The sequence below is a fragment of the Mus caroli genome, unplaced genomic scaffold, assembly GCF_978045245.1.
Source record: "Mus caroli unplaced genomic scaffold, Mus_caroli_1 scaffold_19, whole genome shotgun sequence".
NCBI lineage: Eukaryota > Metazoa > Chordata > Mammalia > Rodentia > Muridae > Mus > Mus caroli.
The window spans coordinates 31,652,968-31,680,502 of NW_028227274.1; the positions used below are offsets into that span (position 1 = coordinate 31,652,968).

The 27,535-nt window shown below is 42.3% G+C and overlaps 1 protein-coding gene across 14 annotated transcripts in view; it reads left to right on the forward strand.

Moving 5' to 3' along the window:
• The window catches only part of Apc (APC regulator of Wnt signaling pathway), a 104,212-nt gene that overhangs the window by 1,878 nt on the left and 74,799 nt on the right, over positions 1 to 27,535 (forward strand). The gene's annotated exons all lie outside the window — the stretch shown is intronic.

Genomic DNA, 27,535 nt, shown 5'->3' on the forward strand with positions numbered 1-27,535 from the left:
CTGCCCCTTCAGAGTGGTAGTGGAGGAAGTCGTCTGGTAGTTTGTCGCCTCAGACTCGGATGTGTCAAGAGCCCCAATGGGGATTAAAAATACCTAGAAAATGCCCAATGAGATTGCAAATGAGTGGGGTTTTGAAAGCTGGTTTAGAAGACTGAAGCATTAGCTCAGTGGTAGAGTGCTTGTAAGACGGACTCTGTACATTCTCCAGGATTGTTTAAAAAAAAAAAAAAAAGTTATGGGGGCTGGAGAGATGGCTCAGAGGTTAAGAGCACGGACTGATTTTCCAGAGGTCCTCAGTTCAGTTCCCAGCAACCACGTGGTGGCTCACAACCATCTCTAATGGGTTCCGATGTCCTCTTCTGGTGTGTCTGAAGACAGCGACAGTGTGTGTGTGTCTTTTTAAAAAAGTTATGAATTAAAGTTTTAGAAATAGAATTGCCTACCTTAAAAGAAGAAATCTTTTTGAGTTTTATATCTCATTTGTTTGTTGTCAGTTTCTCTCTTCTAGCACTGAAGACTGCATGGTCTGGCCCTCCAGTGCTGTGCTTTCCTTTCAGTTTTGAAGGGACAAGGGGGAAGTGGAGCCTTCTAAACTTACTGGCTGAGAGAATCCCAGCTGTCTGAGGTGTACCTCCTCCATCAGCTGTTTGAGGTGTATCTCCTGCGTTTCCCAGACAAGAGGGAAGTGGAGCCTTGTAAACTCAGTGGCTGAGAGAATCTCAGCTGTCTGGGGTGTACTCCTGTGTTTCCCAGGGCTTTTTTTGTTTTCATTACTACCTCCTTAGTTGCTTATATTTCAGAGCTGTGTGCCTTTGCGAGAGCAACCCCCTCCATCTCTCTCTATTCAGATCTGTCCATTATCACTATTTGGAGGCCTCTCCCAGTTTCTCCCTCTCTGTGCTGTATGCATGTTACTGTTTTCTACTGAGCTGCCAGCTACAAATCCGGAGGCACTTCCAGATTCCAAATTTCCCTTCAGGATTCTCCCATCCAGGGACTCTGATGTAGTTAGACTCTTTCCTTCAGTCTTGGCTTTGACTTGTGTTAAAATTATTTACTAGTGGCTGTGGTCATGTTACCACTTAGACTTCTGTATCTGTAATACCTTGCTCAGTGGATCTAGAGGGAGTGAATGTGTTAAATGTCCATGTCAGTGCTTGCCACATCCTTATCGACATCTTTTGTTTTCACTATGATGTCACTATGAAGTGGAAGTCCCACTGTGCTTGGGGCCATCTTGACAGTGGGTCAGTAGGTAAATGGACCACCTTGGAACCTGACAGCTAGAGTTAGCTCTCCAGGACCCATGTGGTTGAAGGAGATAACCAATTCCTGCATGTTGTCCTCTGACCTACATCACACACAATAAATGTAATTTTAAAAAAACATTAAAAAAATCACTAGGGCTGGAGAGATGGCTCAGCGGTTAAGAGCACTGACTGCTCTTCCAGAGGTCCTGAGTTCAAATCCCCAGCAACCACATGGCAGCTCACAACCATCTGTAGTGGGATCCGAAGCCCTCTGAAGACATCTACAGTGTACTCATATAAATAAAATAAATAAATCTTTAAAAAAAAATCACTAGAGAACACTAAGCACCAAACCTAATGCCAGTTTCTCTGTCATCGTTGGTTTCTGTAGGCAATTGTAAATTACATAATACTCTGTAGTAGTAAATGACATATTCTTAGTGTTCTCCAGTGTACTTCCTGGTTTCCTGGTCCTCGCTCGTAAATTCTTTGCATGTCCTGCCCTCTTTCAACTTTATTCTTCCCTTATCTCTGTATCAGCTAGGCAGCAAATAGATTCACAAACAAAGGGAATGTAATTGGCAGATGCATATTTAGAAGTCACATGAAGTGTGGTTTGTTTAGAGATCATGAAGTCAGTACTAAACGTCCATTTTTCTCCTTTTTTTTTTTTTTAAACATTATCTTCCTGTTTGAGTTCTTTGCTCAAACTTGCTTCTCTCCTGTTAACAGTGTTCATGTTATGGCCTTCATTTACTGCCGTAGGAAGTTGGAAGACTCCTAGACATTGCCCAGAGTCCTCAGCTCTTCTGTGATAGGGCGAGCACAGATCATGCTGTTAAGTCTGGAGCAGTATCATTTTGTCCTGAGGGCGGTAGTCAGGTAGGAGTGAGTCCTCCCTAAACGGAAGGACTGCAGCACAGCATGGGGCGGAGTGGGTCCCAGACAGGGGATTCAAGTCATCAAGCCTTTGTATATGTTCTTTGGTGTGTTTTCTTGATGATCATGCCATTCTTTTTCTTGATGATATAAATCATTTCTGTGTGGATTGTCCTGATTTCTGGATCTCTGTTCCCACTACCACTGTTTGCTGGGTATTCCTATCTTAGATGTGCTGCTAAAATTCACATGACAACAAACCGAATCAGTTTAGTGGGCATGCATCTCTGTCCTATGGCGTGTTCATATGTGTTTGTACATTTGGCATTCTCTTCCTCCCTATTTCTTGTTGTAACTGCTTTCTCGAGTCCCCAGTCTTGAACCTTATAGTCAGGTAGGCTCTTCTCCACTGCCTGGTAGTCGTCAGCTCTTAACCACGGGTTAGTTAGGCTCCAAGTTACAGAATATTTAACTGGGTGGTTTAATCAGCATCTCACATAAGAAGATGATGAGAGTTGGAGGCCTCGTGGGTCGTCAGTGAGCTGCACAGAAGGTTCTTAAGGACCCATCTCCTTGACTGACTCGTCCTTGAACATAGGCATATGCTGTCCTGGTTCTTCATGGCTCCCTTTTTCCAGGTATCACTTAATTGTCTTTGGTAGCCAAAGGCCAAGACCTCTTATCTCTTAGTTAGGTAAGTAAACCTTCCACAAAAGGCCTGTATCAATCAGGTGTCTCTCCTAACTGTAATATTTGGAAAACCCATCTGTAGCTGAAGAGAGACGTAGTGTCCACAGCATACTTCTACATTGTTCTGTGGAGAGTTAAATTTTAAAAAGAGAATTTGCTAATGACAGTAGTAGCTTAAAGCACCGTTTAGCTGCGCATTGTTATAAACCATACATAGACTATTTGCCAAACATTTTGAGAACCGTAAATAACTGTTTAAAGTAGATTCTTATGGAAAATTTGCAAGAATCAAATAGCCTGTACTCTCCCTGAGCTTACGTTTTAGTCGAGGACATGGCCAGCAAACAGTGTACATCTATGTACAGGTCATGATTAGGCTCTGAAGTAAATCGAATGGGTTCCAGTGATAAAACTCAGTACTCTGGATAAGTCTTCAAAGGACTTGAACAGAGGAAGTAGTGGCAGAGTCATGGAAGGGTCTACTTGGGTAATGGTCTGTATTGTCCTTGTCCGGATTTGAAGTCAACATTGCACTTAAGTATGTAAAATCTCTCTGCTCAGAAATAGTTTGTACACAATCAGTTGGAACTATTCCTCGAATGCTTGTTATAATCCAGCAGAGGAGACATCATGGTTCTAGTAATAGCTTTCTTGTTTTGTCAGGTGCAGTCATAGGACTGGGAGGTTTTTCTTTGTGGAAGTTTTCTTTAAAGGTTTTGCTAATTAAATTTCTCTCCTCTTTTTCTCTTCTCATCTTTCCTCTCCTTTACTGGGATTGAACCCTGAGCTTCACACAGACTAGGTATGCTCTCTGCTACTGAGCTATAGTGTGCACAGGTGAGTGTGGAGTCAGAAGTTGGCCTCTGATGTCTGTCTGGAGCCTTTCTTGAGACAGGATCTCACTGGAACGGGACTCCCTGGGGCTTCCTAATTAGGCTAGGATGGCTCCCAGTGCACCTCTGGGATCCTCCATCACCATCTTCTTGCTTGTGGGCAAGTACTTTACCAACTGAGCCACCTCAGTCCCTGTATGTATATTAATAGTATACATTTTAATATATGCTATATATTATATCAATATTATTTAGAGTACTGCATATATTTACTGAATCTTACATTTCCTATGAACTTTCTATGTAGGATCATTTTTACTGATCATAAAGAATATGAAGCTCATACTTTAAATGTTCTCCTGTCTGCCTGAAAGGTCTTTGTTTTCCATTCTTCTGTTTTTCGAGACAGGGTTTCTCTGTGTAGCCCTGGCTGTCCTGGAACTCACTTTGTAGACCAGGCTGGCCTCAAACTCAGAAATCCGCCTGCCTCTGCCTCCCAAGTGCTGGGATTAAAGGCGTGGCCACAATGCCTGGCTAATGCCATGGCTCTTAACATTTTCTTTTAAAATAATTTTGTTATGCCCTTTTAAGGAAGGAAACCTTTTTAACTTTGTTTTCCACTTTATTGTTCTGTGATATGGCGATTCTTTGGACTTCGTGAATGTATGGGTCAGTTCTTATCACTCCCACATATTTGCCAGTCAAAGGTGATTCAGATAATCACCTCCAATTCAGTATTCTCCTTTGTTAATAAGGTTCTTCATTGTGATGATTTCTGCCTCTTATGTGCCCTGCCCCCTCTTAATTTCTCTTAAAGGCTTTATTCTGGACAGTTTTATCCTTAAAGTATTTATTTTTTCATCTATATCTAATATTTGATCTAATATTTGATCACTCATCCGATAAGTGCTTAATTTAGGTTATTTTTTCCAAATGTATGTAACTTTTTATAGTTTGCAGTTCCATGTATATATATATATGTCATATATGATATATGTGATATACATATATATGTCGTGTGTGTGTGTGTGTGTGTGAGAGAAACTTAGTTTGGCCATTATCCTCGTGAGTATAATAATTAGGAGTTAATTATAATATCTGTCAGTTATAATAATCTGCAAACTCCAATGTTTACAAATCTCTACATCTGTTGGAGAAATAATTTGATATATAAGATGAAAATAATCTTTTTGTGAAGATTTTTATTTGGTATTATCAAGAGTTTGGGGCTGCGAAACCATCTTAATCAAATTTCACATTGTTAACTCTGCCAGACTACCTGCATGACTTATGTGTGGTCAAAGGTCATGATCTCTGAGATGATGTGAATGTGGGGAGTGACCTGAAGAGGTCCATATTAAAGGCTTGGTCCCTAAGGTATTGCTGTTAGGAGCTGTAGTGTGAGATGTTGGTATTGGTGTTGTCTCCTCAAAGGTCACTTTGCTTTTGGGGCTCATGTGATGAGCTGCTCACCAGAGTTCCAGAGTAGTGCAGTGAAGAGGTTATGGGAAGCTCTTCTCTTAGTGCTAACTTCTCAGGTGATTGTTGGAATGACAAAGCACAGCGTGGTCTCCTAGTTCTTTGTTATCCTAAAATGGAGGGACCCTTGGGAACCTCGGGGGGGGGGGGGGGGGGGGGAGGGGCAGAGCCAAAGTTGTTTTTACTGTTCTTGGCATCTGTGTCAGGGACTCTTGGTTTGGTTAGCCCCCAGTCTTGCAGTGAAAGCAACATTAAATGTTTGTTTGTTTGTTTGTTTGTTTTTAATAAACTCACCCAAAGCAAAAGTTGAGATCACTTTTCTGAGTTCCAGCTTTCAGTGGGTTTGAACTGTTACTTCTCATTATATTAGTGGTTACTTGGTGCTTTGAAGGAGGTTGTTTAGTATCTAACTTAAAGTTATTTTCAGAGCCAGTTGGTCTGAATTGCCTGGTGTGCAATTTCCAAAGAAGTCCAGACATTGGACAACGTGTTCCAAGAAGACCAAACATTCTTTAGTCATCTCTTTGTGTTAATCCCTCTTTGTGGCATACATGAGAGACTCAGGAAACATAAAAACTAACACGCAGTTGTTTTCTTAATACTCTACATTTGTTTTTGTTTTTTGAGACAGGCTCTCTCGATATCCCTGGCTGCCTCTAGCTTGGAGATTCCCCTGCCTCTGTAATTAGAGATCTGAGCTGAGCCACTCCCAGCTCTGATATATGTTATTTGCCAGGCTAGTTCCTCTACAGAGCCCAAGGAAGGGAGGCAGGATACTGTATTGGACTGTGGTCATTGGATAAATTGTCTGAGTTGTCTGTCTAACCCCTGCAGACATGATGTGAACATTGTAAAGCGGGACTTTGCAGGGATAGAGAGAATGAGTGCTGAGTTGCCAGGGCTTGCAAACAAATTGCCCTTTAGGTTTTGTTTTGTTGTTGTTGTTGCTGTTTTTCTGAGACAGGATTTCTCTGTGTAGCCCTGGCTGTCCTGGAACTCACTCTGTAGACCAGGCTGGCCTTGAACTCAGAAATCCACCTGCCTCTGCCTCCCAAGTGCTGGGATTAAAGGCGTGCGCCACCACTGCCTGACCCTTTAGTATTTTTGCTAGCACTTGGGTGTATTTTCAATAATTAATGTGGGAACTCTTGTGCTATGTGATATTTTGATTTTTTTTTTAAACTTTTTAAGATTTATTTATTTATTTTATGTATATGAGTACACTGTAGCTGTACAGATGGTTGTAAGCGTTCATGTGGTTGTTGGGAATTGAATTTTAGGACCTCTGCTTGCTCAGTCCCTGCTCCCTCTGACATAAAGATTTATTTATTATTATACATAAGAACACTGTAGCTGTCTTCAGATACACCAGAAGAGGGCGTCAGATCTCATTACGGGTGGTTGCTGGGATTTGAACTCAGGACCTTTAGAAGAGCAGTCAGTGCTCTTACCCGCTGAGTCATCTCACCAGCCCCGATATTTTGACTTTTAAAATCACATTTATGTTGGGGTGTGGGTGTCCACCTGTGTCACAGCATGCGTGTGGAGGGTCAAGGACTGAGGGGGGTTGGGGGGGGCCTCAGTACTCTCTTTCCCCCATGTATGTCCCTGGGATCAAGTGCAGGCTGTCAGGCTTGGAGGTCAGCACCTTTATCCACTCAGGCATCTTGCCAGCCCAGGGAGTTGTGAATTTTACTCTCTCAGGGACAAAATAGGAGTTTTAAATCTTACATGTCTATAAAATGCATAATTTGTATTTGAATTCTGAGTTTGATTAAAAGTGGAAGTCAAGCTTTTAATTTAGAAATTCTGGACTTTACGTTGGTGGGCTGTCTTCCTTGTTTGGAAGGTTATGTTGGAAATTTAGAATAACATTGGTATTTTAAAATGATTTGAGATGCCATCCATATCTGCAATCAGATTGATGCATCAAAAACATACAAAAGCGGCCCTCTCGGTAGGAAAACTAGAATTGCTGGGTTTTGCTTGATTTTTTTTTTTTTTTTTTTTTTTTTTTCTCTGCCAAATGAATGTACTGAAGGGAAGAGCCATGCCGTGTTGGTTATGGCGCCTTTGCTTCCTGCGTTGTCTTTCCTTTGCCCACTTGCCTTCAGAGCACTGGATGGTAAAGTAAGAAGCGATTTTTAGACTCAGAAGAGGCCCTGCAAGCATGGAGTCTGTTGGGTTCTCCCAACTTGCCGCCGGTGTAGACTGTGACGTAAGGAATGCCCTTGTCATTGTTTCCTCACGTGCTTTCTGCTTCGCACCTAGTCCTAGGCAAGGTCAGGATGGTATCTTGTCAGATCTGTTGAATGGCTAATGCACCTTGATTACTTACATACTTGTTGCCAGAGCAGTTAATCTTAGGCTTCATGAATTAAAGAGTGACTTTTGATTTGAGTCAGTCTCAGCCCATGGTATAGGAAGCTGTTAATTTTTGTGCCAATCCTGAGCCTGGCCTGTCTTGACTATTACTTACCCAAAATGCTTGAGACGAGAAGTGTTTTGGATTTTTATCCTTCCTGGATTTTGCAATATTTATATATGCATAATTTGGGGGTGGAACCCAAGTCCAAGTATGAACTAGCTTATATTTCTCACACACCTCAAGCTGTGCATGTGTGGACATAGTCATATAGTCTTCTGGTTGTGCCAGGACCGGACCCAGGGCGTAATGACATGATGAGCACAGACTGTATTACTCTTATTTTGTACATCAGTTTGTATTTTGATTCTGGCCTGTTACATGAGACTTGAGTGTTCATTTTCCGGTCACGTTGGCACTTAGGAAGCACTTCATTAGGGGCAGTTAGATTTGTGGTCTTCAGGTGGGAAGTCTCAAGCTGTCTGTCTTCTGAAGAGTTTAACTTACATTGTAACCTCAGTAAAGCAACTGTGTTCGATTATGTACCCCAGACAAGGAACACATGATGCTATTCGATACTGTTCCACAGTCATAGCATTTAATAGATTTAATTAGTGATTTTGTTACCTTATTTCCAAAATCTCATTCTGCTTGACTGACAAATACAGCGCTCAGCTTTTCCTGTTGTATTCTTTTGTGTGCACTGGAGTGTAGTTTCAGTTCCTTTAACCTCAGACCTTCTACCCACCTCAGCCTTTTAATTTCTTCATAATTTTATTTCAGAAAAATCTTCCATAGATTTTATAAATTTCCAGTAGCCTTTCCTTAGTTTCTCACTTCAAATACATTTCTCCTATGCCTTCTCTAACATTAATTTACATATTGATAGCATTTAAGAATATATTAGCTATCTGTTGAAACAAACTTAAGGGTTGGAAAGGGTTACTGTGGACAGGTATCTTAAATTTTTTATTGTTTAAATAGTTTATCCCTTTAATTTTGTGTGTATGTATCTGAGTCTATCTAAGTGTACAGGAGCTGGAGGAGGTCAGAAGAGGCATCAGATCCCAGAATGGAGTTGCAGGCAGTTGTGAGCAGTCATGTGGGTGCTGGGAACCAAACCTGTGTTCTCTGCAAGAGCAGCAGGTGCTCTTAGTCACCGAGCCATGTCTCTAGCCCCTAAAAATTATTTTGGTCTCTGTACTTCTTTGGTTGAAGCTTCCAGCTTACTACTTGATCTGTACTTATCATTTACTTTGAGTATTTTATATAATTTAATTCTTACATAGTAGATATAAACTGTCATTTTATTGAAATTAAGCTCTCATCATTGGTATAAGAAAAATCTGTTGAGAATTAATTGCCTTTAGTTCTTAGAGAAAGCAAACTTGGATTCAAATTTGGCAATTGTCTTAGTGTTCTATTGCTGTGAAGAGACACCATGACCACCACAGCAATTCTTTTTTTTTTTCCCCCTCTTTCCAGACAGGGTTTCTCTGTGTAGCCTTGGAACTCTCCTGTAGACTAGGCTGGCCTCAGGCTTACAGAGATGCACTTGCCTTTGCCTTCCAAGTGCTGGGATTAAAGGCATCTTACACCACTGCCAGGCACCACAGCAACCCCTGTAAAAGAAAGCATTTAGTTGGGGCTTGCTTCCAGTTTCAGTGGGTCAGTCCATTCTCATGCAGGGAGCAGCATCACGACACACATACATGGTGCTGGAGAAATAGCTGAGAGTTGTACATCTGGATCCCCAGGCAGCAGGAAGAGAGAAACATGGGCCTGACTTAGGCTTTTGGAGCCTCAAGAGCCACCTTAAGTGACATACATAACCCCCCCCCACCAATGCCTCATCTACTCCAGCCAGGCCACACCTCCTAGTCCTTCTCTAATAGTACCACTCCCTGATGACTAAGATTTCACATATACGAGCCTTTGGAGGCCATTCTTCAAACGACCATCACAGCTTTAATTTGATCTGGAAAATCCATTGGACGTCTATGTGGTTCACTTGTAAGTCTACAAGATGAAGCCATAACATATTTTATGCTTTTTAAATACATTTTCTGAGCTTATAATATGGAGCCACCTCTTTTATACAAAAGATAACTTCTATACAGAGACCTTTAAAACTCATATCCCACTTAGATTAACAAACATAGATCATTTGTTGTCATATCACCTTGGGTGCTTTCAGATTGTAACACTTGCTTATTCCCCTTAACCATAGCTGCCTCTTACCCTCCCACCAAGGAATAAACGTCTAGACAGTGGTGGAAAGCTTGTCTGGCAGGTGCAAGGCCGTGGCTTCAACCCTTAGCACTAAGATGGAGGGAGGAGTGGTGATGAGCATAATTTTAGGCTAAACGTAGTTGACTAAAGTAGTTTGAAGTTTCTCCCACTGTTTGTGTACACCTGTTCATGTGTGTTGGTACACGTATGTACATGTGGAGACCAGATTACAACCTCAGGCGTCATTTCTTAGGTGCCATTGATGGTTTGTAGCTTGCCTGAGTTGGCAGGCCAGTGAGTTTCAGGGATCTACTTGTCCTGTCTCCAACATCTGGGATTATAAGTGCATCACCATACCCGGCTTTTTAGATGTCAGTTCTGGGGTCGAGCTTGGGTGCTTGTTGCTTACAAGAAAAGCACTCTACCAACTGAGCCATTGTTTGTTTTCTGTTTGTTTGTTTGTTTGGGTTTTTGTTTTTGAGACAGGGTTTCTCTGTGTAGCCTTGGCTGTTCTGGAACTCACTCTGTAGACCAGGCTGGCCTTGAACTCACAGAGATCCACCTGCCTCTGCCTTCTAAGTGCTGGGATTAAAAGGATGCACTACCACTGACCGGCTATCATTCCCATTTTAAACATAAAAGAAATCAGCTTTGTCAAGAAACAGACTTTAACATTTTTTATCTTTGAATAGGTATTGCATGCATGCAGTACACATTTCTTTTTTTTTTTTTTTTTTTGGTTTTTCGAGACAGGGTTTCTCTGTATAGCTCTGGCTGTCCTGGAACTCACTTTGTAAACCAGGCTGGCCTCGAACTCAGAAATCCGCCTGCCTCTGCCTCCCGAGTGCTGGGATTAAAGGCGTGCGCCACCATGCCCGGCTCTCAAGGAGGGATTTGTACAGATCAGTAATACTAGGGTGTGTGTGAGTGAGAATGGTCCACTAGAAAAGGAGAGATTATGTAGAGAGAAAAGACTAAGTAAAAGATAAAGAGTGGCTAGAGAGAATCTATTGCATAGGTGTTAACCTTTGATAGCCGCAAGGGAACCTTAGAGGGGGTAAGGTTAGCCCACACTTATGGCACCAGAATGGAAAGATGGGGACTTGTGCTTGGAATTGCAGCACTTGATAGGCTGAAGTATGGGGATTTCCGTGAAATCAGATCAGCCTGGAGACAAGAATTGGAACAAAAGAGACAAACAACAGTAGGGTGGGCAGCTGGATCTGTGATGGTCATAATGAAGTTGCTTGCCTAGGGTTCCAGTCACCAGCCACTACCGCCCAGCTGCATATACCTTGAGATGTGCTGTAGCATGCAGGAGGTGGAAGGCTGACTTTGAGTTGTCGGCCGTGAAAGAATTCCCCAGGTCAGAGCAGAATGGGAAAGGCAGGTTTACTGAGAATACTGCAAGGGAGCTGCTGCCGCCATAGGAAGACAGCGTGCTGTGTGTGTGTGTGTGTATGCTAGTGGCCTTTGTTTGCTATTCTTAACATACATGGTTGGTTGGTGTTTGACTCAGGGGTGGGGGTGGGGGCGGGGTTTGTAGGGTAGAAGTTCTGTGTTGGAAGTTCATGGGATAGTTAATTTTGATTGGCTGTGCTTAGTCATAGCCTTTCTGTAGTGCCCATGAGACCTAACTAGTCCCCCACAGCTAGGACTCTTCAGTCGTCCAGCTGCCTGACTTTCTTGTTACCCTTTCTCCTGTAAGCAACATGGTAAACTCATTGGTACCCCTAGCTGGTCTTAGATGGGATCTTTTTGGTCTTCAATGTCCTCTGAATATGGGTAAAGTAGACATTCATTTATGTCTTCTCAGGAAAAGGCATGCTACCGATGTAATTATAAATCTGTGTGTTATGCTTGACAGGGTATGTAAATAGTTTTTCTTCAGTAGTTTTTATATTGTTAAATAATTGTATTGATTCTCTGAGAATTTAGTACAATATACTTTGAACATATTCGTCTCTGCCAGCACTCCCATCCCTTCCCACCCAACTGTATGATTACTTCTCCTTTTCCTTCTGTCTCCATCAAATCCAGCTTGTAGTCCAGCTAGTACAGTAATAGTAGGATTGGGGCCTGCTCTAGTGGGTCACGTTATTAAACCAACAAACAACTGACTCTCCCTCTCCTAGCAGCTATTAGGTGTTAACAGACACACACACACACACACACACACACACACACACACACACGCACACACCCTCACCCTCGAACACCCTTCCTCTGCTAAGATTTTGTCTGACTAGAGCTTGTTCAGGTCTTGTGCATGCTGTCCTGTTGTACATAGAAATCCAGGTGCTTTTATTGTATCAGTGAAGTTGGTCTTTAACTGAGCACATCATAGGTAGTAAAAATAGATTTGTTCCAGGTTTGAGGAGACATGCAAAGCTTAGAGGAGGGAAGCAAACTGTGTAGGAAAGAGTAGCTCTGCTAGGCAGTGTCGAGTGCCCTGTCGTGTCTATATGTGAAATCAAAAGGAAAGCGAACTAGCCGTCTGTCCCTGCACAGAGTGCCACTTAGTTCTGTCCCCAGAGTGCAGAGGAACCTACTTCCTTTGTGCTTTCAGAACTTTGCAGGCAACGTACTGTTCTTAGGGCCAGAACAGTGTTGTTTGTTTATTCCCCCCTCTTTTAGAAGATGGGGTTGGGGTGCTTCTGTGAGACAGTTACCAAATTCCCCCAGAGTGTTTATCACTTCAGTGGATTTGTCTCTCTCTCTCTGTGTATGTGTGTGTGTGTGTGTATGTATTCACTTGCATGTATGTCTGTTTGTCTGTAAAAAAGAACTTTGTATTTGTACTCTCAGTCATGAAAGACTACTTAGAAAGATACTCTCCTGCCCCACTTATTTTATTATTTTAGTTTAGTTTAGTTTTTCAAGACAGGGTTTCTCTGTGTAGCCCTGGCTGTCCTGGAACTCATACTGTAGACCAGGCTGGTCTCGAACTCAGAAATCTGCCTGCCTCTGCCTCCCAAGTGCTGGGATCAAAGGCGTGCGCCATCACGCCCAGCTTCCCACTTATTTTATTGAAAAAAATTTTTTACATTAAATAGCAGAACTCTGAGGAAAGATTAAGAAAAGGCCCTTTTCCTGTTCTATGGGATATAGTATGGTTTAACGTCAAGAGACTTTTTGATAGTCGATACCAGTTGAGAAAGGTATTTGAATGTGAGATGAAATTTAGTTCAGTTTTTGAATCTTACTTTTGGTTTCTATAAAAGAACCTGTGTGCTATTTCTACCTAACCTTGGATACTTGTACAAAAGACATTCTTAAAGACTTATGAAATTATATGTTTCCGTTCTAAAAACATTAGCTGGACTGGGAGTGTATTTAGTGGTAGAGAATGTGCTTAGCATTCAGACACACTTGTCCCCAGAACCAGGAAAAGGCCACCACATCTGATTGGAGGGAGGGAGGGAGGGAGGGAGGGAGGGAGGGAGGGAGGGAGGGAGGGAGGGAGGGCTCATGTGTATTCTGTGCATTGAATTCATTCCTCTCTTCTCTCTAAATGTAGTAGAGACATTCTTTATGAATCCATTGATTAGCGACTCATTTTCTTACTGAAATAAAGTGAAATCTGTGTGTTAAGTGCTACCTGTAGTAGCCCAGAAACCCAGTTTTCTGTTCTGAGTGACAACATTGTGTTACAGTAAGGAAGGTTTATAATTTGTTTTCCACGTAGCAAACTTGGATTATTTGGCCTGTAATAACAAGCTTTTCTTTTCCAATATACAGACATTATTGTTTAAAGTGCAAGAGAAAGCAAAAGGAAGGGAAGATACTCAAAAGAAGAAATCGGCCTATCAGCAGGAGATGCTGCCGTCTCTAATTGCTATAGAGTAATAGAAAAAGGATTTGTGGGCAGGGCCTTGTTTGTTTGTTTGTTTTTGTTTTTGAAAGTACAAGCTTAGGGATATTGCCAGGTGTCTAGCGTTTGGTTCGGGGACCCAGTCTGGGCTACATGAGATATTGTCTCAAAAAAACCCAAAACAACAACAGAAAGCATACAGACAGACAAATAGAACTAGGACGTATTGGCATGAAAATCAATCTTTTGAGCCAAGAATTTGGTTTAAAGTTCTAATCATAGCATTCATCAAGCACTATATTGATTCTTTTCTAATCTAGGTTTGGGATTTAAAAGTTAAATTATAATTGATTTTTCTTTGCAAGTTCTGATATAGTCAAGGGCTAATTTATATTACAAAGTAATAAATATCTCATCAGGTAACCTAGACATTTTAGATAACTGGAATATTAATGAGAAACTTGAGTCCTGTTTTACTAGGATAAATAATTTCTGAAAAGCAGGATTCTGTGTGTTCTTCTCTCCTATAGCCCTCCCTTTATATTCATGTCAGATAGACAGACAGACAGATAGATAGATTTTGCATGAGAGGAAACATGTTTGTCTTCCCTCATTGTCCTTCCATCCCAAATAATCTTCCTTGTTATGCCATGTGTACACACATGTGCACACACACATGTGCACACACACATGTACACACACACGTGCACACACATGTACACACACATGTACACACACATGTGCACACACGTACACTTTGTACTTTTCATATGAATGAGAACAAAGTGCTTGTCTGAGTCTGCTTTTTTTACTGTATGTGGTGAGTTTTGAGTTTGCCAATTTCCCTGCATATGATATATCCCCTCCTCATCCTCCCATGTCTAAATAAAATTCTTTTCTTGTATTTTTATCACATTTATCTGAGATGGACAGCTAGGCTCCTTCCATGTAGACTGAATATTGCCACAGTACACTTGAACGTTGAAGTATCTTGGTATATTTGCTCAGGTTCCTTTGGGTGTATAGCTAAGTCCTTTGGTGGTACTAGTGTTAGTTTTTTTGAGGAGCTTCCATGTTGATTTTTGTAGTGACTTGCTAATTTAGTTTACAGTCTCACCAGCAGCATGTTGGAATCTATTGGAGTCTGTTGCATCTCCCAACTCTTTCACTAGGATTTGTTGTTGATTTTTTTTTTCATTCTGACTAGGGTGAGATGTAATCTGGTGGTGTTTGTGCGGTGAAGTAAGGGGTATGTGGGATGGTGTGTGTGTGTGTGGTGAATAAGGGGTATGTGGGATGGTGTGTGGGTGTGGTGAGTAAGGGGTATGTGGGATGGTGTGTGTGTGTGGTGAGTAAGGGGTATGTGGGATGGTGTGTGTGTGTGGTGAGTAAGGGGTATGTGGGATGGTGTGTGTGATGCGGTGGGGTAAGGGGTATGTGGGATGGTGTGTGGGTGTGGTGAGTAAGGGGTATGTGGGATGGTGTGTGTGTGTGGTGAGTAAGGGGTATGTGGGATGGTGTGTGTGTGTGGTGAGTAAGGGGTATGTGGGATGGTGTGTGGGTGTGGTGAGTAAGGGGTATGTGGGATGGTGTGTGTGTGTGGTGAGTAAGGGGTATGTGGGATGGTGTGTGGGTGTGGTGAGTAAGGGGTATGTGGAATGGTGTGTGTGATGCGGTGGGGTAAGGGGTATGTGGGATGGTGTGTGGGTGTGGTGAGTAAGGGGTATGTGGGATGGTGTGTGGGTGTGGTGAGTAAGGGGTATGTGGGATGGTGTGTGGGTGTGATGAGTAAGGGGTATGTGGGATGGTGTGTGGGTGTGGTGAGTAAGGGGTATGTGGGATGGTGTGTGGGTGTGGTGAGTAAGGGGTATGTGGGATGGTGTGTGGGTGTGGTGAGTAAGGGGTATGTGGGATAGTGTGTGGGTGTGGTGAGTAAGGGGTATGTGGGATGGTGTGTGTGTGTGTGGTGAATAAGGGGTATGTGGGGTGGTGTGTGGGTGTGGTGAGTAAGGGGTATGTGGGATGGTGTGTGTGTGTGTGTGGTGAATAAGGGGTATGTGGGGTGGTGTGTGGGTGTGGTGAGTAAGGGGTATGTGGGGTGGTGTGTGTGTGTGGTGAGTAAGGGGTATGTGGGATGGTGTGTGTGTGTGTGTGGTGAATAAGGGGTATGTGGGGTGGTGTGTGGGTGTGGTGAGTAAGGGGTATGTGGAATGGTGTGTGTGATGCGGTGGGGTAAGGGGTATGTGGGATGGTGTGTGTGTGGTGAAGTAACGGGTATGTGGGGTGGTGTGTGGGTGTGGTGAGTAAGGGGTATGTGGGATGGTGTGTGGGTGTGGTGAGTAAGGGGTATGTGGGATGGTGTGTGGGTGTGGTGAGTAAGGGGTATGTGGAATGGTGTGTGTGATGCGGTGGGGTAAGGGGTATGTGGGATGGTACATGTGGGTGGGGTAAGGGGTATGTGGGGTGGTGTGTGTGTGGTGAAGTAACGGGTATGTGGGGTGGTGTGTGTGTGGTGAAGTAACGGGTATGTGGGGTGGTGTGTGTGTGGTGAAGTAACGGGTATGTGGGGTGGTGTGTGTGTGTGGTGAGTAAGGGGTATGTGGAATGGTGTATGTGATGCGGTTGGGTAAGGGGTATGTGGGATGGTACATGTGGGTGGGGTAAGGGGTATGTGGGGTGGTGTGTGTGTGTGGTGAAGTAAGGGGTATGTGGGGTGGTGTGTGTGTGTGGTGAGTAAGGGGTATGTGGGATGGTGTGTGTGATGCGGTGGGGTAAGGGGTATGTGGGATGGTACATGTGGGTGGGGTAAGGGGTATGTGGGGTGGTGTGTGTGTGTGGTGAAGTAAGGGGTATGTGGGGTGGTGTGTGTGTGTGGTGAAGTAAGGGGTATGTGGGATGGTGTGTGTGTATGCGGTGGGGTAAGGGGTATGTGGGATAGTGTGTGTGGAGGCCAGAGGTGAACATTGAGAAGCTTTTTTTTTTCTCCCCCAAGCCCCACTCCATGCCTTTTTTTTTAAATATTTTTATTACATATTTTCCTCAATTACATTTCCAATGCTATCCCAAAAGTCCCCCATAGCGCCCCCCACTTCCCTACCCACCCATTCCCATTCTTTTGGCCCTGGCATTCCCCTATATTGGGGCATATAAAGTTTGCAAGTCCAATGGGCCTCTCTTTCCATTGATGGCCGACTAGACCATCTTTCGATACATATGCAGCTAGAGACAAGAGCTCCGGGGTTCTGGTTAGTACATCATGTTGTTCCAACAATAGGGTTGCAGATCCCTTTAGCTCCTTGGGTACTTTCTCTAGCTTCTCCGTTGGGAGCCCTGTGATACATCCAATAGCTGACTGTGAACATCCACTCCTGTGTTTGCTAGGCCCCGGCATCGTCTCACAAGAGACAGCTATATTTGGGTCCTTTCAGCAAAATCTTGCTAGTGTATGCAATGGTGTCAGCGTTTAGAAGCTGATTATGGGATGGATCCCTGGATACGGCAGTCTCTAAATGGTCCATCCTTTCATCACAGCTACGAACTTTGTCTCTGTAACTCCTTCCCTGGGTGTTTTGTTCCCAATTCTAAGAAGGGGCACAGTGTCCACACTTTGGTCTTCATTCTTCTTGAGTTTCATGCGTTTATCAAATTGTATCTTATATCTTGGGTATCCTAAGTTTTGGGCTAATATCCACTTATCAGTGAATACATATTGTGTGAGTTCTTTTGTGATTGTGTTACTTCACTCAAGATGATGCCCTCCAGGTCCATCCATTTGGCTAGGAATTTGATAAATTCACTCTTTTTAATAGCTGAGTAGTACTCCATTGTGTAAATGTACCATAATTTCTGTATCCATTCCTCTGTTGAGGGACATCTGGGTTCTTTCCAGCTTCTGGCTATTATAAATAGGGCTGCTATGAACATAGTGGAGCATGTGTCCTTTTTACTGGTTGGGACATCTTCTGGATATATGCCCAGGAGAGGTATTGCTGGATCCTCCGGTAGTACTATGTCCAATTTTCTGAGGAACCGCCAGACTGATTTCCAGAGTGGTTGTACAAGCTTGCAATCCCACCAACAATGGAGGAGTGTTCCTCTTTCTCCACATCCTCGCCAGCATCTGCTGTCACCTGAATTTTTGATCTTAGCCATTCTGACTGGTGTGAGGTGGAATCTCAGGGTTGATTTGATTTGCATTTCCCTGATGATTAAGGATGTTGAACATTTTTTCAGGTGCTTCTCTGCCATTCGGTATTCCTCAGGTGAGAATTCTTTGTTCAGTTCTGAGCCCCATTTTTTAATGGGGTTATTTGACTTTCTGGAGTCCACCTTCTTGAGTTCTTTATATATATTGGATATTAGTCCCTTATCTGATTTAGGATAGGTGAAGATCCTTTCCCAATCTGTTGGTGGTTTTTTTGTCTTATTGATGGTGTCTTTAGCCTTGCAGAAGCTTTGTAGTTTCATGAGGTCCCACTTGTCAATTCTCGATCTTACAGCACAAGCCATTACTGTTCTATTCAGGAATTTTTCCCCTGTGCCCATATCTTCAAGGCTTTTCCCCACTTTCTCCTCTATAAGTTTCAGTGTCTCTGGTTTTATGTGAAGTTCCTTGATCCACTTAGACTTGACCTTAGTACAAGGAGATAGGAATGGATTGATTTGCATTCTTCTACATGTTAACAACCAGTTGTGCCAGCACCATTTGTTGAAAATGCTGTCTTTCTTCCACTGGATGTTTTTAGCTCCCTTGTTGAAGATCAAGTGACCGTAGGTGTGTGGGTTCATTTCTGGGTCTTCAATTCTATTCCATTGGTCTATTTGTCTGTCACTATACCAGTACCATGCAGTTTTTATCACAATTGCTCTGTAGTAGAGCTTTAGGTCCGGCATGGTGATTCCACCAGAGGTTCTTTTATCCTTGAGAAGAGTTTTTGCTATCCTAGGTTTTTTGTTATTCCAGATGAATTTGCAGATTGCACTTTCTAATTCGTTGAAGAATTGATTTGGAATTTTGATGGGGATTGCATTGAATCTGTAGATTGCTTTTGGCAAGATAGCCATTTTTACAATGTTGATCCTGCCAATCCATGAGCATGGGAGATCTTTCCATCCTCTGAGATCTTCTATAATTTCTTTCTTCAGAGACTTGAAGTTTTTATTATACAGATCTTTCACTTCCTTAGAGTCACGCCAAGATATTTTATATTATTTGTGACTATTGAGAAGGGTGTTGTTTCCCTAATTTCTTTCTCAGCCTGTTTATTCTTTGTGTAGAGAAAGGCCATTGATTTGTTTGAGTTAATTTTATATCCAGCTACTTCACCGAAGCTGTTTATCAGGCTTAGGAGTTCTCTGGTGGAATTTTTAGGGTCACTTATATATACTATCATATCATCTGCAAAGAGTGATATTTTGACTTCATCTTTTCCAATTTGTATCCCTTTGATCTCCTTTTGTTGTCGAATTGCTCTGGCTAGGACTTCAAGTACAATGTTGAATAGGTATGGAGAAAGTGGACAGCCTTGTCTAGTCCCTGATTTTAGAGGGATTGCTTCAAGCTTCTCACCATTTACTTTGATGTTGGCTACTGGTTTGCTGTAGATTGCTTTTATCATGTTTAGGTATGGGCCTTGAATTCCTGATCTTTCCAAGACTTTTATCATGAATGGGTGTTGGATCTTGTCAATGCTTTTTCCGCATCTAACTAGATGACCATGTGGTTTTTGTCTTTGAGTTTGTTTATATACTGGATTACGTTGATGGATTTCCGTATATTGAACCATCCCTGCATCCCTGGGATGAAACCTACTTGGTCAGGATGGATGATTGTTTTGATGTGTTCTTGGATTCGGTTAGCAAGAACTTTATTGAGGATTTTTGCATCAATATTCATAAGGGATATTGGTCTGAAGTTTTCTATCTTTGTTGGGTCTTTTTGTGGTTTAGGTATCAGAGTAATTGTGGCTTCATAGAATGAGTTGGGTAGAGTACCTTCTGTTTCTATTTTGTGGAATAGTTTGTGAAGAACTGGGATTAGATCTTCTTTGAAGGTCTGATAGAACTCTGCACTAAACCCATCTGGTCCTGGGCTTTTTTTAGTTGGGAGACTATTAATGACTGCTTCTATTTCTTTGGGGGATATAGGGCTGTTTAGATCATTAACCTGATCTTGATTCAACTTTGGTACCTGGTATCTGTCTAGGAACTTCTCCATTTCATCCAGGTTCTCCAGTTTTGTTGAGTATAGCCTTTGGTAGAAGGATCTGATGGTGTTTTGGATGTCTTCAGGATCTGTTGTTATGTCTCCTTTTTCATTTCTGATTTTGTTAATTAGGATGCTTTCCCTGTGCCCTCTAGTGAGTCTGGCTAAGGGTTTATCTATCTTGTTGATTTTCTCAAAGAACCAGCTCCTTGATTGGTTGATTCTTTGAATAGTTTTTCTTGTTTCCACTTGGTTGATTTCGCCCCTGAGTTTGATTATTTCCTGCCGTCTACTCCTCTTGGGTGAATTTGCTTCCTTTTGTTCTAGTGCTTTTAGGTATGTTGTCAAGCTGCTAATGTGTGCTCTCTCTAGTTTCCTTTTGGAGGCACTCAGAGCTATGAGTTTTCCTCTTAGAAATGCTTTCATTGCGTCTCATAAGTTTGGGTATGTTGTGGCTTCATTTTCATTGAACTCTAAAAAGTCCTTAAGTTCTTTCTTTATTCCTTCCTTGACCAAGGTATCATTGAGAAGAGTGTTGTTCAGTTTCCACGTGAAGGTTGGCTTTCTATTATTTATTTTGTTATTGAAGATCAGCCTTAGTGCATGGTGATCTGATAGGATGCATGGGACAATTTCAATATTTTTGTATCTGTTGAGGCCTGTTTTGTGACCAATTATGTGGTCAATTTTGGAGAAGGTACCATGAGGTGCTGAGAAGAAGGTATATCCTTTTGTTTTAGGATAGAATGTTCTGTAGATATCTGCCAGATCCATTTGATTCATAATTTCTCTTAGTTTCTCTGTGTCCCTGTTTAGTTTCTGTTTCCATGATCTGTCCATTGGTGAAAGTGGTGTGTTGAAGTCTCCCACTATTATTGTATGAGGTGCAATGTGTGCTTTGAGATTTACTAAAGTTTCTTTAATGAATGTGGCTGCCTTTGTATTTGGAGCATAGATATTCAGGATTGATAGTTCCTCTTGGAGGATTTTACCTTTGATGAGTATGAAGTGTCCCTCCCTGTCTTTTTTAATGACTTTGGGTTGGAAGTCAATCTTATCAGATATTAGAATGGCTACTCCAGCTTGTTTCTTCATACCATTTGCTTGGAAAATTGTTTTCCAGCCTTTCATTCTGAGGTAGTGTCTATCTTTTTCTCTGAGATGAGTTTCCTGTAAGCAGCAAAATGTTGGGTCTTGTTTGTGTAGCCAGTTTGTTAGTCTATGTCTTTTTATCGGGGAGTTGAGTCCATTGATATTAAGAGATATTAAGGAAAAGTAATTGTTGTTTCCTGTTATTTTTGTTGTTAAAGTTGGCATTCTGTTCTTGTGGCTGTCTTCTTTTAGGTTTGTTGAGGGATTACCTTCTTGTTGTTTCTAGGGCGTGGTTCCTGTCCTTGTATTGGTTTTTTTCTGTTATTATCCTTTGAAGGGCTGGATTCGTGGAGAGATAATGTGTGAATTTGGTTTTGTCGTGGAATACTTTGGTTTCTCCATCTATGTTAATTGAGAGTTTGGCTGGGTATAGTAGCCTGGGCTGGAATTTGTGTTCTTTTAGTGTCTGTATAACATCTGTCCAGGATCTTCTGGCTTTCATAGTCTCTGGTGAAAAATCTGGTGTAATTCTGATAGGCTTGCCTTTATATGTTACTTGGCCTTTTTCTCTTACTGCTTTTAGTATTCTATCTTTATTTAGAGCATTTGTTGTTCTGATTATTATGTGTCGGGAGGTATTTCTTTTCTGGTCCAGTCTATTTGGAGTTCTGTAGGCTTCTTGTATGTTCATGGGCATCTCTTTCTTTAGATTTGGGAAGTTTTCTTCTATAATTTTGTTGAAGATGTTTGCTGGTCCTTTGAGTTGAAAATCTTCATTCTCATCCACTCCTATTATCCGTAGGTTTGGTCTTCTCATTGTGTCCTGTATTTCTTGGATGTTTTGAGTTAGGATCTTTTTACATTTTACATTTTCCTTGATTGTTGTGCCGATGTTCTCTATGGAATCTTCTGCACCTGAGATTCTCTCTTCCATCTCTTGTATTCTGTTGCTGATGCTCGTATCTATGGTTCCAGATTTCTTTCCTAGGGTTTCTATCTCCAGTGTTGCCTCATTTTGGGTTTTCTTTATTGTGTTTCCTTCCCTTTTTAGGTCTAGTATGGTTTTGTTCATTTCCATCATCTGTTTGGATGTGTTTTCCTGTTTTTCATTTAGGACTTCTACCTGTTTGATTATGTTATCCTGTTTTTCTTTAAGGATTTGTAACTCTTTAGCAGTGTTCTCCTGCAATTCTTTAAGGGATTTTTGTGCTTCCTCTTTAATGTCTTCTACCTGTTTAGCAGTGTTCTCCTGTATTTCTTTAAGTGTGTTATTAAAGTCTTTCTTGAAGTCCTCTACCATCATCAGGAGATATGCTTTTAGATCCGTGTCTAGCTTTTCCGGTGTGTTGGGGTGCCCTGGACTGGGCGAAGTGGGAGTGCTGGGTTCTGATGATGGTGAGTGGTCTTGGTTTCTGTTAGTAAGATTATTACGTTTACCTTTCGCCATCTGGTAATCTCTGGGGTTAGTTGTTGTCGTTGTCACTGTTTAAAGATTGGAGCAGAAGCTGTGTTCCACTCACCAGCAGTCTCATAATCCTGTGGCGGGGGTCATGGGTAGCTGGCGGTACCCCGGTGCTGGTCCAGCCGGAAGAGGCCTGTGGTCCTACTCTGGCCGGTTTTCTGCTTCCCTAACTAATGCAATCTCAGGTCCCGCTCGCAATTGGATTGGAGCAGAAGCTGTGTTCCACTCTCCAGAAGTCTTAAGATCCTGTGGCGGGTGTTGTGGGTAGCTGGCGAGTGTCAGCCGACCCTGCGCCCTAGCTACCCCGGTGCTTTTCTAACCGGAAGAGGCTTGTGGCCCTATGTAGGCCGGATTTCTGCCTCCCCAACCAAAGCAGTCTCAGGTCCCGCGTTATTGGACTGGAGCAGAAGCTGTGTTCCACTCACCAGCAGTCTCAAAATCCTGTGGCGGGGGTCGTGCGTAGCTGGCGGGTGTCAGCCGACCCTGCGCTCTAGCTACCCTGGTGCTGATCTGGCCAGATGAGGCCTGTGGCCCTACTCTGGCCTGTTTCTGCTTCCCTAACTAATGCAGTCTCAGGTCCCGCGCGCAATTGGATTGGAGCAGAAGTTGCGTTCCACTCACCAGAAGTCTTAAGATCCTGTGGCGGGTGTTGTGGGTAGCTGGCGAGTGTCAGCCGACCCTGCGCCCCAGCTGCCCCGGTGCTTTTCTGACCGGAAGAGGCTTGTGGCCCTACCTACGTAGGCCGGATTTCTCCCTTCCCAACCAAAGCAGTCTCAGGTTCCGCGTGATTGGACTGGAGCAGAAGCTGTGTTCCACTCACCAGCAGTCTCAAAATCCTGTGGCGGGGGTCGTGGGTAGCTGGCGGGTGTCAGCCGACCCTGCGCTCTAGCTAACCCGGTGCTGGTCCGGCCGGATGAGGCCTGTGGCCCTACTCAGGCCGGTTTCTGCTTCCCTAACTAATGCAGTCTCAGGTCCTGCGCGCAATTGGATTGGAGCAGAAGCTGTGTTCCACTCACCAGAAGTCTTAAGATCCTGTGGCGGGTGTTGTGGGTAGCTGGCGAGTGTCAGCCGACCCTGCGCCCTAGCTACCTCGGTGCTTTTCTGACCGGAAGAGGCTTGTCAACTCCATGCCTTTTTGTTGGACCTGGGGTCTAACTGAACATGGAACTTGCCAAGACAGATTGCCTGGTCCAGCAAAGCAAGGCCCTGGAGTGGGCCTGTCTACTCCCTATTGACAGACCAACTGATGGCACTCGGCCTTTGCTGTGGGCACTGGTGTCCAGCCCAGGCTGTGGGGCTCATGCACAGGCGCACTCTCTACCTGTGAAGCCGTGCGTGCAGCAGGCGTTCTACCCAGCTCCCAGCTGAGTGTTTATCCGAATTTTCCACATAGCTAAGGATGCTGATTTTGATTTTTTTTTTTTTTTTGCTGTTTGTATTTCTCTTTTTAAGAACTCTTTGTTGGACAATTGGGCATTTTTGTTTGATTAAGAGTCTTTTTTTTTAAAAAAATATGTATTTTAGCTGTTCAGCCCTTGCCTAGTGTATAGTAGGCAGACTTTTTCTTCTTCTGTAAACTGTTCTCTTTGTTGTGTGGTATCTTTTTTTTTTTTTTTTTTCGAGACAGGGTTTCTCTGTGTAGCCCTGGCTGTCCTGGAACTCACTTTGTGGACCAGGCTGGCCTCGAACTCAGAGATCCACCAGCCTCTGCCTCCCGAGTGCTGGGATTAAAGGCATGCGCCACCATGCCTGGCGTGTGGAATCTTTTTAATTTCATGGAACCCACCCATCAGCCCTTGCTGTTATCTCCTGAGCGCTTGATGATCTTGTCAGAAAGTCCTTGTCCCTGCCTTTCTCTTGAAGGGCTTTTTTTTTTTTCTCCAGCTCTTCTTAATTTCCAAGTCCTACATTAAAGTCTTTGCCTCATTTTACATTCATTTTTCTGCAGGGTAGGTTAGGCAGTTGGTCTAGATCCATCCTTGTACAAGTGACTGCACAGTTTCCCAGAACCATTTGAGAATGTCTTTTATCCAGGGCACTTTTTTTTTTTTTGACACCTTTGTCAAAACTAAGAGATTTATTTTCTGCTTGTTATTCTGTCCAGTGGACATACTGCCTGTCTTTGTGCCTATACTGTCCTGGTTTTGTGGTCCGAAGTCTATTTTGTGATTTTTTTTTTTTAGTTGTTTTTCTGTTCCTGCTAATAATGTCATTAGATCCTCTAAATTATTCACAGAAATATAAAACAGCTCTAAAAGTCATACCAAAGTCATACCGAAGTACAAAAGACCCCAGATAGCTAAAATACTCAAACAGAATGTGCAGTGGTAGAGGGATCATAATACCAAATTACAAAATATATTTTAAACTTTAGTAACAAATTTTGTTCCCTAAGAAAGAGCAGTTTATTATGTGCCTTGACTCTGGGGTTTTAACAGCTTACTATAGTAAGAATTTAGGAAAAAGAATTTAAAAGTTGATAAATAAAATTCCTATTATAGTCACACTATATTCTTTTTCTTAAGGTTTTTTTTTTTTTTTTTTTTTTTTTTTTTTTTTTTTTTTTGAGACAGGGTTTCTCTGTATAGCCCTGACTGTCCTGAAACTCACTTTGTAGACCAGGCTGGCCTTGAACTCAGAAATCCGCCTGCCTCTGTCTCCCGAGTGCTGGGATTAAAGGTGTGCACCACCACACCTGGCTATTCTTTTCCTTATAAACGTTTTTCCAGTTGAAAATACTTTCAACCATTACACTTAGCTGTAAATTTTAAGGATATAATTTCTTATCATTTTTCCTTTTGAGTAGGAAGAGACGCTAGTCCTGTTGCTTTTTGTAGATTTTACTCTAATCATACATTCTTCTCTATTTAAAAATATGTATTCCATTGGCTGTAGAAGGAAGCTTAAAGTTGAACCTAATAGGTAAGATGAACCTCTCAGCCCTCAGCACCTTCGGGGCTGCTTCTGTCACTGTCACTCTCTACAGTCTTCTCTTGATAAGCTAGGCGTGTTCTGAGCTGCCATCTTTTAACCATATAAAACTTGAATCAGCTAATGATTAAAGCTTCCAGTACACATGCCCCAGTCCTTCCCAGGTTCACCAGCTGATGCTGTCTGTGCTTATCATTATGTCCTGTGTGTTCACACACTAACAAAACACATGAGACATTAACGTGCAGACTGAGAAGCAGCAAGGGCAGGCACATCAAGGCTCCTGTCCTCGTGGGGTTTATGTTCCAGTCCAGGAAACAACGAGAGGACAGTTTAATAAATGTATAGAGAGGGCCTTTTCTAGTTCAGATGCTGTGAGCACATATAGAACACCATGGTGTGTGATAGAAAGCGGGAGGACCAGAGTGGTGGTGAGGCTATCATGGAGTGTCTTTAAAAATGGAGGGCATGAAGAAACAGGCATTAAGATTTGGGGAGCAGAGTTCTTTGTTTGATTACTGGGGACTGAAATCAAAGGTTTTCTTCATGGTAGGTAAGTACTCTTATACTGGGCTGGATCCTCAGTTCTTTTTTGTAAGCACATACAAATATCCATACACAGACTTACACACATACACATAATTAAAAATAGAGTTGTTGGCTGGTGAGATGGCTCAGCAGTTAAGAGCACTGAGTGCTCTTCCAGAGGTCCTGAGTTCAAATCCCAGCAACTACATGGTGGCTCACAACCATCTGTAATGAGATCTGATGCCCTCTTCTGGTGTGTCTGAAGACAGCTACAGTGTACTTTATGTATAATAATAAATAAATCTTTGGGCTGGAGCAAGTGGGGCCAAAGAGAGCAGAGGACCTGAGTTCAGTTCCCAGCAACTGCACGATGGCTCACAACCATCTGTACAGCTACAGTGTACTCATATACATAAAATAAATAAATAAACCTTTAAAAAAATAAAGCTGCTTTTTAAAATGTTAAGAGAAAATGCATAGCCAAGGTTATAACTCAGTGATACACTGCATCATACACAAGGCCTTGGTTCACTCTCTAGCCCCCGACTCCCAAAGTTAGTTGGCATTGTATATAAAATTTAAATGGTCTATATTTTTATTATATCACATGAATTATGTAATTGTTACTTTCTACAATATTCTAATCTTGGAAAGGTTTCAGAAGTACAGTTAACCAACCTATTGTTAATAGTCGTAAAGTTTTTAACATCTTAGTAATAATGCTGAATATTTTTTTACAATATAAATATTTCTCTCTTTCTTTTGTTTGTTGTTTTTTCTTCTCGTTTTTATTTTGTTGATACTAGGATTGAACCCAGGGATAAGCACTATCATTGAACTGTATTCCTTCCTCTTGTTTTTTTAATTTTTTTATGTGCATGAGTATTTTGCCTACATGTATGTGTCTGTATCATGTGTATGTTTGGTGCCTGCAAGAAGACAGAAAGGGGCATCATATACCCTGGAAATATATCTCTTTGTAGGCAGAAATCTGTTCTTTTTGAATTCTGTAAAGAGATGGTTGAATTTATCATTAAAAGCAAGAGTCAACTAAGCCTCTCAAAGAGGAGTATTGATTCTAACTCACTTCAAAAAATGAATTAATATCATTAATGTCCTTGTCAGTTCTTTAAACTGTCAAGTTTTTAAAAAAGATGTAGTATGTACTGGTCTGGTATGAAATTGAACGGTACTCTAAGGGAGGAGTGAGGATGATTGTAGGAAAGTGGGAAAAGATGCAAGAGACAAACATGGGAGGGCTGCAGGTCGTTACCACACCAGCCTCGAGTGTATTTCTCATACACTTATACTACAGTACTGTAGGAAGCAAAGCCATAAGCCAACAGAAACAATTTTGCTGAAATGTATGTATAAGACATTTGTTCTCACCTAAAAACCTCCCTGTTCCTTCCATCAAGGTCAATAGAATCTTCATCCCCTCGCCTTGAGCTTCAAGTGTACCGCCTCTTATCATGCCATCCCTCTACAGGCTGGGAAATCTGCCAACAGACCCTGACCTGCCTTGACTCTGCCTGCCAGGCAGACTTTTTCTTTTTTTCTCTGCTTCAGAGAAGCGGCAAACAGCACTTACAAATGAAGCCATTTATTAAAAACAAACACAAAAATGAACAGATATTTAAAATTAGAAGTATTTCTGAAAAAAATGAAATATTAAAAGTCTTGATATAAAATTTATTTCAGTGTTATAGTTTGGATAAAAGTTATCTTTATGCAGGGGCGGGCGGGTTTCTGAGTTCAGGGCCAGCCTGGTCTAC